Source organism: Pseudophryne corroboree, chromosome 1 (assembly GCF_028390025.1).
Source record: "Pseudophryne corroboree isolate aPseCor3 chromosome 1, aPseCor3.hap2, whole genome shotgun sequence".
Lineage (NCBI taxonomy): Eukaryota > Metazoa > Chordata > Amphibia > Anura > Myobatrachidae > Pseudophryne > Pseudophryne corroboree.
The window spans coordinates 414,603,196-414,617,256 of record NC_086444.1 but is presented as its reverse complement, the minus strand read 5'-3'; the positions used below and the strand labels follow the sequence as shown (position 1 = coordinate 414,617,256).

At 47.1% G+C, this 14,061-nt stretch overlaps 1 long non-coding RNA gene across 1 annotated transcript in view; it reads left to right on the top strand.

The window, feature by feature from the left end:
• Nucleotides 1-13,708, top strand: part of LOC134893763 (uncharacterized) — a 67,138-nt gene extending 53,430 nt beyond the window's left edge. Inside the window, exons 2-3 of the long non-coding RNA XR_010171718.1 lie at nt 13,202-13,517; nt 13,627-13,708. This is a non-coding gene — a long non-coding RNA (uncharacterized LOC134893763). The remainder of the gene's footprint in view (nt 1-13,201; nt 13,518-13,626) is intronic.
• The last annotated feature ends 353 nt before the right edge of the window (nt 13,709-14,061 follow it).

Below are 14,061 nucleotides of genomic sequence, written 5' to 3'. Positions count from 1 at the left end.
AGGAGACTGCAGTCATAGGGCAGGAGGCTGGAGTGACGGGGCACGAGGCTCGAAAGACAAGAGGCTAGAGCAGAGGTTCTCAAACTCGGTCCTCGGGGGCCCACACAGTGCATGTTTTGCAGGTCTCCTCACAGAATCGCAAGTGAAATAATTAGCTCCACCTGTGGACCTTTTAAAATGTGTCAGTGAGTAATTAATACACCTGTGCACCTGCTGGGTTACCTGCAAAACATGCACTGTGTGTGTCCCCGAGGACCGAGTTTGAGAACCTCTGGGCTAGAGTGACGGGGCAGGATGCTGGAGAGACATGGGACAGGAGGCTGGAAAGACGAGGGGCAGCAGCAGTGGCGTAACTTCATCCCAGTCCCCCCCATGCTGACTCTTGGACTTTGTACAACAAATTTAAACCTGACTTATGGTTTACGTTGAATGCAGTAACAGTTATTGGATGTATTTTTATCAATGCATTTAGAGTCTATGCCACACATACCATATATTCACATCACCTACCCCACAGAATACACACATCTTTTGAACCCATTTGTCACATTCTCATTCCCATTTTTTTCCCCCATCCACCAACATATCAAGGAAACACAGAAATTATGGCAGATAAGAACCACTTGGCCCATCTAGTTTGCCCTAAACACATGTACATGCACTCAAACTAGGGCTAATTTTTTTGTTTACCAGTATATTTTTGGATTGTGGGAGGAATGTATATAGAAGGCAGATACGAAGGCACTCCATTTATTTTGGTAGCACTGGAGGTGTACCTTAGGTGTACTTAATCTATCATAAAGACATTATTACACTATCTTGCTCTTTAATTATATGACTGTCGTAATATATATTTAAAGAGCAAGAAAGTGTAAAGACAGTGCAACAATGTCCAAATGCCCATCACTTAATGATGGCTGATGTTTACTTACTGGGATGGCCTCCTCATGTCCTCTGTGGCCCAATATAAGAGGCAGCACTCCACAGGTTTAAATTGATGAAAACATCAGTCCTTGAATGAAAATCAGCATGCAGGAAATATGGAATGCACCCGGACACTCACCTCACCCCATTCCTCCCTGGGCCATGATGACTTTGGGAGGGTTTTCCCTCTGAATTTCAGGAGGCTCCAGTAGTTGCAAGAGACACTTTGGTTGGCACTATTAAACAGAAAACAAGAAAATAAGGAGATCAAAGTAGATGTGAGGAGAACATACTGGAGATATAGATATATACAGCTTTTGGGTTTATCTTTTTAAGTGACCAGTACTATGCCCCAGCAGCCGGAGCCCCTCCCCCTCCCCCAAGGACTTGCACTTACTAGAAAAATATTGTATTTGTCACTTTGTCACTGCTTCCTTCAGCCATTGCCCACTGCTGCTGCTCTCCCCCCTCCAACCGCGCAGCCCTCCTATGCACGCCCACACTGTCTCCTGGCTCCTCTGTCAGTCATGGTCAGGGTAGCGTGCGCTCTTATGTTAGGTGACGTCCGCATCCCACGACCAAAGTGCCAGGTTCAGGTCACGGGGGAGGTGCGCCGCTGATGCACGGTTTGGCGGCTCCAGCTGGAAAGACACGAATGGGGACAATGGAGGAAGTGCCCCCTTATAGGCTGGAGCCCAGCGGCAGCTGACTCCATTGACTCTGGAAGTACCGCCCCTGGGCAGGAGGCTGGAAAGACAAGGGGCTGGAGGCTGGAAAGATAGAAGGCTGGAGTGATGGGGTACGAGATCAACTAAACCTAGAGAGCACAATAAGGGTTGGTGCATTATGCTTATTGTGCTCTCTAGGTTTACTTCTTAATTATTTATAGTTTTCAACTTTCTGTAATTCTAATGCCTTTGTACTATGTACCACTATTTTGATGTATGTAAAGCGACTTTGGGCCTAATACAGACCTGATCGCAGCAACAAAAGCTTTCTCTAATGGGCAAAACCATGGAGGTACGAGTCTGGCTGAACCTCTGTTGTATGATGATGATAATAATAATTTTATTTATATAAATTAAATTGCGATCGCATCACTGGTGGCCATTACCATGCGATTGTCAGCAGTTGCAGTTTTGCTAATTTAGCAAAACTGCAACTGACACTGAATCAGGTCCTTAGTCAAACATATATTCAAGCGCTCCATCAACTTAATAAGCACAGTCTCCTAGTTGCAACGCATGCGACTTAAGGTGCATACACACTGGGTGTTTTTGCCCAGCGTGTATGAACAGCGATGATGGCTGACATCGCTGGGCTGAAAATCGCTCAGTGCATACACACTGAGCGATTTTCCCCCATGCCCAGCGATGTCAGCGGGGGTGAACAGCTTTCCATAGCAGGACGCTATGGAAAGCCGTTCACCCAGTCATTCATGAAACGGGGGCTCATCGCTCATCACCGGGGCATACGCACTGGGTGGTTTTGAGCTGAAAGCAGCTCAAAACACCAAAAGTGAGCTGCTTTCAGCTCAAAATCGCCCAGTGTGTATGGGCCTTTTGGCAAAAAAGACACACATTGCTAGCATAGTCACACAGGGCCTGTTGGTCAAGACTGCCGCAATGGTGTATGAGGACATACAGTGCATCCGGAAAGTATTCACAGCGCTTCACTTTTTCCACATTTTGTTATGTTACAGCCTTATTCCAGAATGGAATAAATTCATTTTTCCCTCATAATTCTACACACAATACCCCATAATGACAATAAATTGCAAATTTATTAAAAATAAAAAAATAAAATCACATGTACATAAGTGTTAACAGCCTTTGCTGAATACTTTGTTCATGCATCTTTGGCAGCGATTACAGCCTCAACTCTTTTTGAATATGATGCCACAAGATTGGCACACCTATCTTTGGGCAGTTTCGCCCATTCCTTTTTGCAGCACCTCTCAAGCTCCATCAGGTTGGATGGGAAGCGTCGGTGCACAGCCATTTTCAGATCTCTCCAGAGATGTTCAATCGGATTCAAGTCTGGGCCCTGGTTGGGCCACTAAATTCACAGAGTTGTCCTGAAGCCACTCCTTAGATACCTTGGCTGTGTGTTTAGGGTCGTTGTCCTGCTGAAAGATGAACCATTGCCCCAGTCTGAGGTCAAGAGCGCTCTGCAGCAGGTTTTCATCCAGGATGTCTCTGTACATTGCTGCATTCATCTTTCCCTCTATCCTGACTAGTCTCCCTGTTCCTGCTGCTGAAAAGCATCCCCACAGCATGATGCTGCCACCGCCATGTTTCACTGTAGGGATGGTATTGGCCTGGTGATGAACGGTGCCTGGTTTCCTCCAAATATGACACCTGGCATTCACGCCAAAGAGTTCAATCTTTGTCTCATCAGACCAGAGAATTTTGTTTAGAATGGTCTGAGAGCCCTTCAGGTGCATTTTGGCAAACACTAGGTGGGCTGGCATGTGCTTTTTACTAAGGAGTGGCTTCCGTCTGACCACTCTACCATACAGGCCTGATTTGGTGGATTGCTGCAGAGATGGTTATCCTTCTGGAAGGTTCTCCTCTCTTCACAGAGGAATACTGTAGCTCTGACAGAGTGACCATCAGGTTCTAGGTCACCTCCCTGACTAGGGCCCTTCTCCCCCGATCACTCAGTTTAGACGGCCGGCTAGCTCTAGGAAGAGTCCTGGTGGTTCCGAACTTCTTCCATTTCCGAATGATGGAGGCCACTGTGCTCATTGGGACCTTCAAAGCAGCAGATATTTTTCTGTACCCTTCCCCAGATTTGTGCCTCAAGACAATTCTGTCTTGGAGGTCTACAGACAATTCCTTTTGAGTTCATGCTTGGTTTGTGCTCAGACATGCACTGTCAAATGTGTGACCTTATATAGACAGGTGTGTGCCTTTCCAAATCATATCCAATCAACTGAATTTACCGCAGGTGGACTCTGATTAAGCTGTAGGAACATTTCAACGGTGATCATTGGAAACAGGGATGCACTTGAGCTCAATTTTGAGCTTCATGGCAAAGACTGTGAATACTTATGTACATGTGATTTCTTAGATTTTTTTTACTTTTAATAAATTTACAAAAATCTCATAAAAACTTTTTTCACATTGTCATTATGGGGTATATTGTGTGTAAAATTTTGAGGGGAAAAAATTAATTTATTCCATTTTGGAATAAGGCTGCAACATAACAAAATGTGGAAAAAGTTAATTGCTGTGATTACTTTCCGGATGCACTGTATCTGTATGTATTACAGGTTGGTTATCCGTTATCCGGACACCCGTTAACCGAAATATTCAGAAAACCGGAATATTTCAGTCCTGTAGTGACGTCATGACGCGGCCGGCGTCATGATGACGTCACTGGAGTCTGCGGCCAATCACAGACAGGTGGGGGAGTGGCTTTGCAGCCATTCCCTCACCGCCGCTGACTCCCAGTATCCGCCGCTGACCCCTCGGACTTCTCCACTGATGCGCCAGATCCCCGGGACCCCTCACCGTCGTGCTGGACCCACAGCGGTCCCCCCTGCCGACTCGCTGGACCCCCGGAACCCATCCAGATAACAGGTAATCTGTTATCCGGAAAAATACCATATCCGGAATGCTCCTGGTCCCGAGCATTCCGGATATGGGATACTCAACCTGTAATGACATATTCTGACTTTACTTGCTGATCACAGTGAAGGAAAGCAACTGCTTATTGTGTAAACAAATGCTTTTGACATCAGGCATATTTTATAATGTATACAGGCATTATGGTGACAATGACTATATAGAGGGTGATTGAGCAAAAAAAGAGCTGTAAGTAGACTTTTTGGTTTGGTGCCCCGTGCCAAAGAGAGAGTTGGCGCTTCTCCCCCCCCCCCCCCCCTTTTTTTTTCAGTGGGGACATAAGGCGCATGCCTCGTGGGGAAAGGGCGTGACAACATTGATCGCAGAGACAGCCCATGCTATGATGCCCCTTCCCACATTATATATAACACACATTTATAGAACACTGAAAGAAAATGGATTTGGATACAAATCCTCTTTATACCACATTCATGTACTTAACTTGAGAGCTCATTGTTATTCAGTTACAATACCCTTTATTAAATAACACATTTCAATATACTGCCATACCCAGGACTCAAACCTATAACCCGTTGAATTCTATTTGATACTGCATAAAAAACTATGAACACTATATGAAGCTACTGGTACTTTGTAACAAAATAATCAGCATTGCAATTGAGCAGATCTGTGTAGTGTGCAGCCACATATCCAATCTCTTGCAGCCACACACTACATAGGGGTGGTCTTCAGGTTGCCGAATATCGGGATCCCGGCGCACAGTATACCGGCGCCGGAATCCCGACACCCGGCATACCGACAGATATTCTCCCTCGTGGGGGTCCACGACCCCCCTGGAGGGAGAATAAATAGCGCGGCATGCGTAGCGAGCCCGCAAGGGGCTCATTTGCGCTCGCCACGCTGTCGGTATGCCGGTGGTCGGGCTCCCGGCGCCGGTATGCTGGTCGCCGGGAGCCCGGCCGCCGGCATACCATACTACACCCCTACATAGATCTGCTCAGCGAAAATGCTGATCATTATTTCACAAAGTACAAGGTAAGCTTCAAATAGTTAGAATTCTCTAGCTTACAATTATCTACCCTTCTATGCAAGGGCAGATACTTTAGCTCAATGAATAGATTGTCAAACTGCAATGCCACAGGCCATGGGTTTGAATCCCAAGTATGTCAGCATTTTGAAATGTAATAAAGGACAGTGTGACTCAATAACAAATAATTCTCAAGTTGAGTTCATGAATATTGCATAGGTATTAGTTACAGAAGGGGTCAGGGTAGGAGACAGTGGCGGTCAGGAGATGCTGGGCTACAAAAGGCAGGAAGCTGCAAGTGAAAGTAATTAAAACAGATAATTGACAAGTGCTGCTAGCAGCGCCCCCTACCCTGCAGCGCTATGTGCGGTGCCCATCCGCACACACCTAGTTACGGGCCTGAGCTGCGATAATAAATTGCTTTAGGCACCGGCAGCCAGTAGATGGTGCCCAACAGAGCTAATCAATTTTTACTCCGTTCGGGTGAATCGGTTGCCGGCGCCCGCATTTCAGCTTCCTCAAATGGGAATTTTTGAGTCACACCCATTACTTTGGTCAGGTTTAGCTGTTTTATGCGGCTGAACTCAACCTCTCTGGGAGCGACAAGTGCAATAAAAAAGCACAACTGATTATCTCCCTCCTGATCTCCTGTCACTTTAGGCAGGAGATCGGGAGGGATAAACAATTGAATATCATGTCAACAAGGTAAAAAAAAAGCCGACATGCTACCAGTGTTGCCAAGAGGAAGAGGAGCGGATATTAATTACCCAAGCTCGGGATTGTTGGAGGGGCCCGGTACGGTAGGGGCCTGGGTCCTATGCCTACCCCTCAATCCTTCTTACCCATCAGTGGCAGCAGCTTTTCCCCCCAGTCCAGCACATGCTGCTGTGTGCTGATCTGCAGTGGGTCCAGCGAGGCCGCTGCTGCTGAGCAGCAACAATCTCCCATGCCTGCGGTGGGGTGATGGGCCCATGGCACTTCTTGTGCAGCTTGCATCGTCACTTCCCACCACCAAGCATAAACACTATTTCTCTTACGTCCTAGAGGATGCTGGGGACTCCGTAAGGACCATGGGGAATAGACGGGCTCCGCAGGAGACATGGGCACTAAAAAGAACTTTAGGTATGGGTGTGCACTGGCTCCTCCCTCTATGCCCCTCCTCCAGACCTCAGTTTAATACTGTGCTCAGAGGAGACTGGGTGCACTACAGGGAGCTCTCCTGAGCTTCCTGTAAAAAAGTATTTTGTTAGGTTTTTTATTTTCAGGGAGACCTGCTGGCAACAGGCTCCCTGCATCGTGGGACTGAGGAGAGAGAAGCAGACCTACTTAAATGTTAGGCTCTGCTTCTTAGGCTACTAGACACCATTAGCTCCAGAGGGAGTCAGAACGCAGGTCTCCCCTAGCGGTTCGTCCCAGGGCCGCGTTGCCGTCCTCCTCGCAGAGCCGGAAGATAGAAGCCGGGTGAGTATACGAAGGCAGAAGACTTCAAAGGCGGCGCCCTGGGCAGCAATGTGGACCTCGACACTGGCAATAGGTGCATACACATTTTTGAGTATTAATTCAGACCCCGCCAGTTTAAAGAAACAGCGGGACCGAAGCCCGCCACTGAGGGGGCGGGGCTTCTCCCTCAGCACTCACCAGCGCCATTTTCTCCACAAGCACACGCTGAGAAGCTGGCTCCCCGGACACTCCCCTGCTGATCACCGGTGACAGAGGGTTTTAAAGAAGGGGGGGGGGGGCACATAATTTGGCACAGTGAATAGCGCTGTATCTGGGTAATATTTTTTCTTTTCCCAGGGTTATTGGCGCTGGGTGTGTGCTGGCAGACTCTCTCTCTGTCTCTCCAAAGGGCCATTTGGGGGAACTGTCTCCAGATAGAGTTTTCCCTGAGTGAGTGGTGTGTCAGTACGTGCGTGTCGGCATGTCTGAAGCAGAAGGCTCTCCTATGGATGAGGTGGAGCGTATGAGTGTGGTGTCTCCGTCGGCAACACCGACGCATGACTGGATGGAAATGTGGAATATTTTAAATGCAAATGTTAATTTATTGCACAAACGTTTAGACAAAGCAGAATCCAGGGACAGTACAGAGGGTCATACCCTGTCTTTCCCTGCGTCACAGGGGCCTTCTGGGTCTCAAAAACGCCCACTTTCCCCGGTAGTTGACACAGATACCGACACGGATTCTGAATCCAGTGTCGATTATGATGATGCGAGGTTGTAGCCAAAATTGGCAAAGAGTATTCATTATATGATTATTGCTATAAAGGATGTGCTGCATATTATAGATGACCCCGTGGTGCCTAATCCAAAAATCCACATGTTTAAAGAAAAGAAGCCTGAGGTTACTTTTCCACCTTCTTTTGAATTAAATTAGTTATTTGAAAGTGCTTGGGAAACTCCAGACAAGAAGCTGCAGATTCCCAAAAGGATTCTTAAGGCGTATCCTTTCCCGATCAAGGACAGGATACGGTGGGAATCATCCCCAAGGGTGGATAAAGCGTTGACGCGCCTTTCCAAAAAGGTGGCGCTGCCGTCGCAGGATACTGCTGCCCTCAGGGATCCTGCTGATTGCAAGCAAGAAACTACCTTAAAGTCAATTTACATGCATAGCGGTACATTACTCAGACCGGCAATAGCGTCGGCTAGGGTTTGTAGCGCTGTACTAGCGTGGACAGATACCTTATCTACTGATATGGATACGATGGATAGGGATTCTATCATATTGACCCTGGGTCATATTAAGGATGCAGTCCTTTATATGAGAGAGGCTCAGAGGGATATAGGCATACTGGGGTCCAGAGCGAACGCTATGGCAGTTTCTGCCAGGCGAGCACTGTGGACCCGACAGTGGCTGGGTAATGCCGACTCAAAACGGCATATGGAGGTTTTACCTTACAAGGGTGAGGAGTTGTTTGGGGAAGGTCTCGCGGACCTAGTTTCCACAGCTACTACAGGTAAATCAACATTTTTACCTTATGTTTCCTCACAGCCTAAGAAAACGCCACATTATCAGATGCAGTCCTTTCGGCCGCATAAATCCAAGAGGGCTCTGGGATCTTCCTTTCTTGCCAGAGGTAAGGGCAAGGGGAAAAAGCTGCCAACTACAGCCAGTTCCCAGGATCAAAAGTCCTCCCCGGCCTCTACTAAATCCACAGCATGACGCTGGGGCTCCGCGGGTGGAGTCCGCTCCGGTGGGGGCACGTCTTCGTCTTTTCAGCCAGGTCTGGATTCATTCTCAGGTGGACCCCTGGGCAATAGACATTGTTTCCCGGTGGTACCAGCTGGAATTCGAAGAAGTGCCCCCTCGCCGGTTTTTCAAATCGGCACTACCGTCTTCTTCACCAGAGAGGGAGGTAGTTTTGGCAGCAATTCAAAAATTGTGTCTCCAACAAGTGGTGGTCAAGGTTCCCCTGCTGCAGCAGGGGATGGGCTATTACTCAACCCTGTTTGTGGTCCCGAAACCGGACGGTTCGGTCAGACCCATTCTAAATTCAAAATCCTTAAACCTATACTTAAAGAGGTTCAAGTTCAAGATGGAGTTGCTCAGGGCGGTCATTGCAAGCCTGGAAGAGGGAGATAATATGGTGTCTCTAGACATAAAGGATGCATACCTTCATGTCCCCATTTATCAACCTCATCAGGCATTCCTGAGATTTGTGGTGGAGGATTGTCACTACCAATTTGAGACGTTGCTGTTTGGGCTGTCCACAGCCCCGAGAATTTTTACCAAATTAATGGCGGAGATGATGGTGCTCCTGTCACAATTATCCCGTACTTGGACGATCTCCTGATAAAAGCGAGATCGAGAGAACAGTTGCTGGTAAAAGTATCACTCTCCCTGAGGGTGTTACAACAACACGGTTGGATTCTACACCTGCCAAAGTCACAGTTAGTTCCAACAACCAGATTGCCTTTCTTAGGCATGATTCTGGACACAGAACAAAAGAGGGTCTTTCTCCCAACGGAAAAGGCCCAGGAACTGCAGGACTTGGTCAGGGACCTGTTGAAGCCAGACAGGGTGTCGGTACATCACTGCACGCGAGTGCTGGGAAAAATGGTGGCGTCTTACGAGACCATTCCATTCGGCAGGTTCCATGCCAGAACATTTCAGTGGGACCTTCTGGACAAGTGGTCCGGGTCACATCTACAGATTCATCAGATGATCCGCCTGTCCCCCAGGGCCAGGGTATCTCTCCTGTGGTGGCTGCAGAGTGCTCACCTTCTAGAGGGTCGCAGGTTCGGAATCCAGGACTGGGTTCTGGTGACCACGGACGCGAGCCTCCGAGGATGGGGAGCAGTCACACAGGGAAGAAACTTCCAGAGTCTGTGGTCAAGCCAGGAGGCTTGTCTACACATCAACATTCTGGAATTAAGGGCCATGTACAATGGCCTTCGTCAGGCGCAGACCTTACTTCAAGGTCTACCGGTTCTGATTCAGTCAGACAACATCACAGCAGTAGCTCATGTAAACCGCCAAGGCGGCACAAGGAGCAGAGTGGCAATGGCAGAAGCCTCAAAGATTCTTCGATGGGCGGAGAGTCATGTAAGCGCTCTGACAGCAGTCTTCATTCTGGGAGTAGACAACTGGGAAGCAGACTTCCTCAGCAGACACGATCTACATCCAGGAGAGTGGGGACTTCATCAGGAAGTCTTCACAGAGATTGCAAGTCAGTGGGGTCTGCCTCAAATAGACATGATGGCTTCATGCCTCAACAAGAAACTTCCGAGATATTGCGCTAGGTCAAGGGACCCTCAGTCGATTGCAGTGGACGCACTGGTGACACCGTGGGTGTTTCAGTCGGTCTATGTGTTCCCTCCTCTTCCTCTCATCTCAAAGATACTGAGAATCATAAGACGAAGAGGGGTTCAGGCGATTCTCATCGTTCCAGATTGGCCTCGAAGGGCCTGGTATCCGGATCTACAGGAAATGCTCTCAGAAGATCCGTGGCCTCTTCCACTCAGGGAAGACCTGTTACAACAGGGGCCTTGTCTGTTCCAGGACTTACCGCGACTGCGTTTGACGGCATGGTGGTTGAACGCAGGATCCTAGCGGAAAAGGGCATTCCGGAAGAGGTCATTCCTACTCTAATAAAGGCAAGGAAGGAGGTGACTTCGAAACATTATCACTGTATCTGGAGGAAGAATTCCATCTGGGCCGTTTTCTCCACTTCCTGCAAACTGGAGTGAATTTGGGCCTAAAGTTAGGCTCCATTAAGGTTCAGATTTAGGCCCTATCCATTTTCTTTCAAAGGGAATTGGCTTCTCTTCCAGAGGTCCAGACTTTCGTGAAGGGGGTGCTGCATATCCAGCCTCCTTTTGTACCTCCAGTGGCACCATGGGACCTTAACGTGGTGTTACGGTTCCTTAAGTCTCACTGGTTTGAACCGCTTCAAACAGTTGAATTAAAGTATCTCACTTGGAAAGTGGTCATGTTGTTGGCCTTGGCTTCGGCGCGGCGAGTGTCGGAGTTGGCGGCTTTGTCTCACAAAAGCCCTTATCTGATTTTCCATGTGGATAGAGCTGAGTTGCGGACTCGTCCCCAATTTTTGCCTAAGGTGGTTTCTTCTTTTCATATGAACCAACCTATTGTGGTGCCTGTGGCTACAAGGGACGTGGAGGATTCCGAGTCCCTGGATGTGGTCAGGGCATTGAAAATGTATGTGGCCAGAACGGCTCGAGTTAGTAAAACAGAGGCTCTGTTTATCCTGTATGCTGCTAACAAGGTTGGTGCTCCTGCGTCTAAGCAGACTATTGCTCGCTGGATCTGTAACACGATTCAGCAGGCTCATTCTACGGCTGGATTGCCGTTACCGAATTCAGTTAAGGCCCATTCCACTAGGAAGGTGGGTTCTTCTTGGGCGGCTGCCCGGGGCGTCTCGGCTTTACAACTTTGCCGAGCAGCAACTTGGTCGGGTTCAAACACCTTTGCGAAATTCTACAAGTTTGATATCCTGGCCGATGAGGATCTAATGTTTTCTCATTCAGTGCTGCAGAGTCATCCGCACTCTCCCGCCCGTTTTGGAGCTTTGGTATAATCCCCATGGTCCTTATGGAGTCCCCAGCATCCTCTAGGACGTAAGAGAAAATAAGATTTTAAACCTACCGGTAAATCTTTTTCTCGTAGTCCGTAGAGGATGCTGGGCGCCCGTCCCAGTGCGGACGTCATACTGCAAGACTTGTATATAGTTGTTGCTTACATAAGGGTTATGTTTCAGTTGAATCAGTTTTGGACTGATACTGGTTTTGTTTCATACTGTTGACTGGTTCATATATTCAATATTTTACGGTGTGAATGGTGTGGCTGGTATGAATCTTGCCCTTGGATTTACAAAATCCTTTCCTCGTACTGTTCGTCTCCTCTGGGCACAGTTTCTCTAACTGAGGTCTGGATGAGGGGCATAGAGGGAGGAGCCAGTGCACACCCATACCTAAAGTTCTTTTTAGTGCCCATGTCTCCTGCGGAGCCCGTCTATTCCCCATGGTCCTTACGGAGTCCCCAGCATCCTCTACAGACTACGAGAAAAAGATTTACCGGTAGGTTTAAAATCTTATTTTTTCAGATGTTTTTGATGGCATGGCCATACCTCCATGATTAGGTCATGCACCCTATATTACCTGTTCTCTGCCTCACTCTCTGTAGCCATGCATGCTAAAGTCAACACCTGCACCTTGACATCATATGACATGTCAATATAGTCTATATCTGGACAAAATTCATATGGTTAGAGTTAGCACAATGTTTAGTGTGAGATGTCCACATTTCAAAATGTTGCCTTAATGACAGTGTCAAGTTGTCAACATATTCCAAGTCGTCGTTGTGTATGTTGACATTATGAACATGTCATCAGGAAATCTGTCTCTCCCCATGTAGTACACGGGTCCCGAATTGTATGACCCCGGTTTCCCATTTACACTGCAGCTCACCCGGGTCCTTCCCGGGTAAAACCCTGATAGATACTTCGGAAAGATTGCCGGGTCATTGTACCTGGGTTTTTTTTGTATCTTGGAGACCCTTTTCCACTCATAAAAATACCGGGTTTATGCATGTTCATGTGTTAATACCCTGGGTTTTGAAGGCAGTGGGAAAGGGGTATAAGTGAATGTTGGATTCTGATGAATAAGTTTGGAGAACTCCTCTCCTCCTGGCTCCTGTTCCTATTGCTTTGCTTTCATGTCCCCTCCTGACAAGTCCACAGAAACATTAAGTGCAGAGACTTATTAACTCCCTTACACCTTGTGCATACGGAGGTAATCAGTGTCAGGCTCACCGCACATCTGCTTTCCCCTCACACCCTTCAACACCTCCAGCCAGAAACCTGCTGCCTTTACATCTGAATGTGAACATGCTATTTCACTTGTGGGCTCATACAATACGTTTTATTATTCTTCTTCTTTCCATCTCACTACACACGGTATTCTCCTCTGACATGGACCAGCAGATCCTTTTGAATTAACCAACTTTGTAAATTGTTTAACTAGGGGAATATGTTTTATATTACATCATGAAAAGTGCAATAAACTACAAAGATTAGCTATTACAGTATATGCACTAAAGTGGCTGCAGACTTTTGCCATAGATGCTTTCTATTTAACGCAAGCCAGCTCCTTTGTTTATTTTACTACACCAGCTAAATCAATCTAAACCCATCTTTTGCAGACCTTAGAGTGTTCTAGTCTCGCCAAGACCCATTGCCTGACACATGCAGAACATTGCTTTGTTTGGGGAAAAGACAAGCAGATCATCTCTTCAGCCGTTTGAGGCTGGAGACATAAGTACTGTCTCTTACCAATGTGACTCTCTCCCCCTGTCCTTATCTCTTTGCCTGGGAATGCTGCGTGTGAATATTTCATGCCTGTGACTGACAGATCTGTATGACCAGTCTATGGGATGGCGCCCAGGAAGAGAAAAACATGCTTCCCAGGTCCCCAAGAGGCGGTGACTCATCTGCCGGCTTTACATCTGAATCGTAAAGGTATAAGCTCACGTATTAACCCCACATTTATTAAGATGTGCAAGATATATTTCTGGGAGCAGTAGGACATTTGCTCCATAATTCCTTTTTTTTATAATTTTTTTTTTAGATTATTTCGAAACAATTGGAGAACAATAGCATGATAGAAAACGTCTGCAAATATACAACAACAGCACATTGCAATGCAGCACTTGAAGGTAAACTGGGTTTTAGATTATTTTATTCCAAGAGAAGCTGAAGCTACAACACATTAACGTATTTTATCCTAAACATTGCAACATGTATGTCATAGTCCATCAATCCAAATCATGATGGACCAAACACATTAGCTATGCCTCAGCAACTATAGCTATAGGAGTCTATTTACCAAGTAAATAATTGCCTTAAATCATACAGAAATGGTTCTTTCCACATGACTAAGGCAAATATTAGTACTGGAGCTATTCACCAACAGGTTAAGGCAGAGGATTTTACAGGTACACCTTAGTTTAAGCAAATTACTGATCAGTACCACCTTCCCACTGAACACGCATGCATGTCTGCT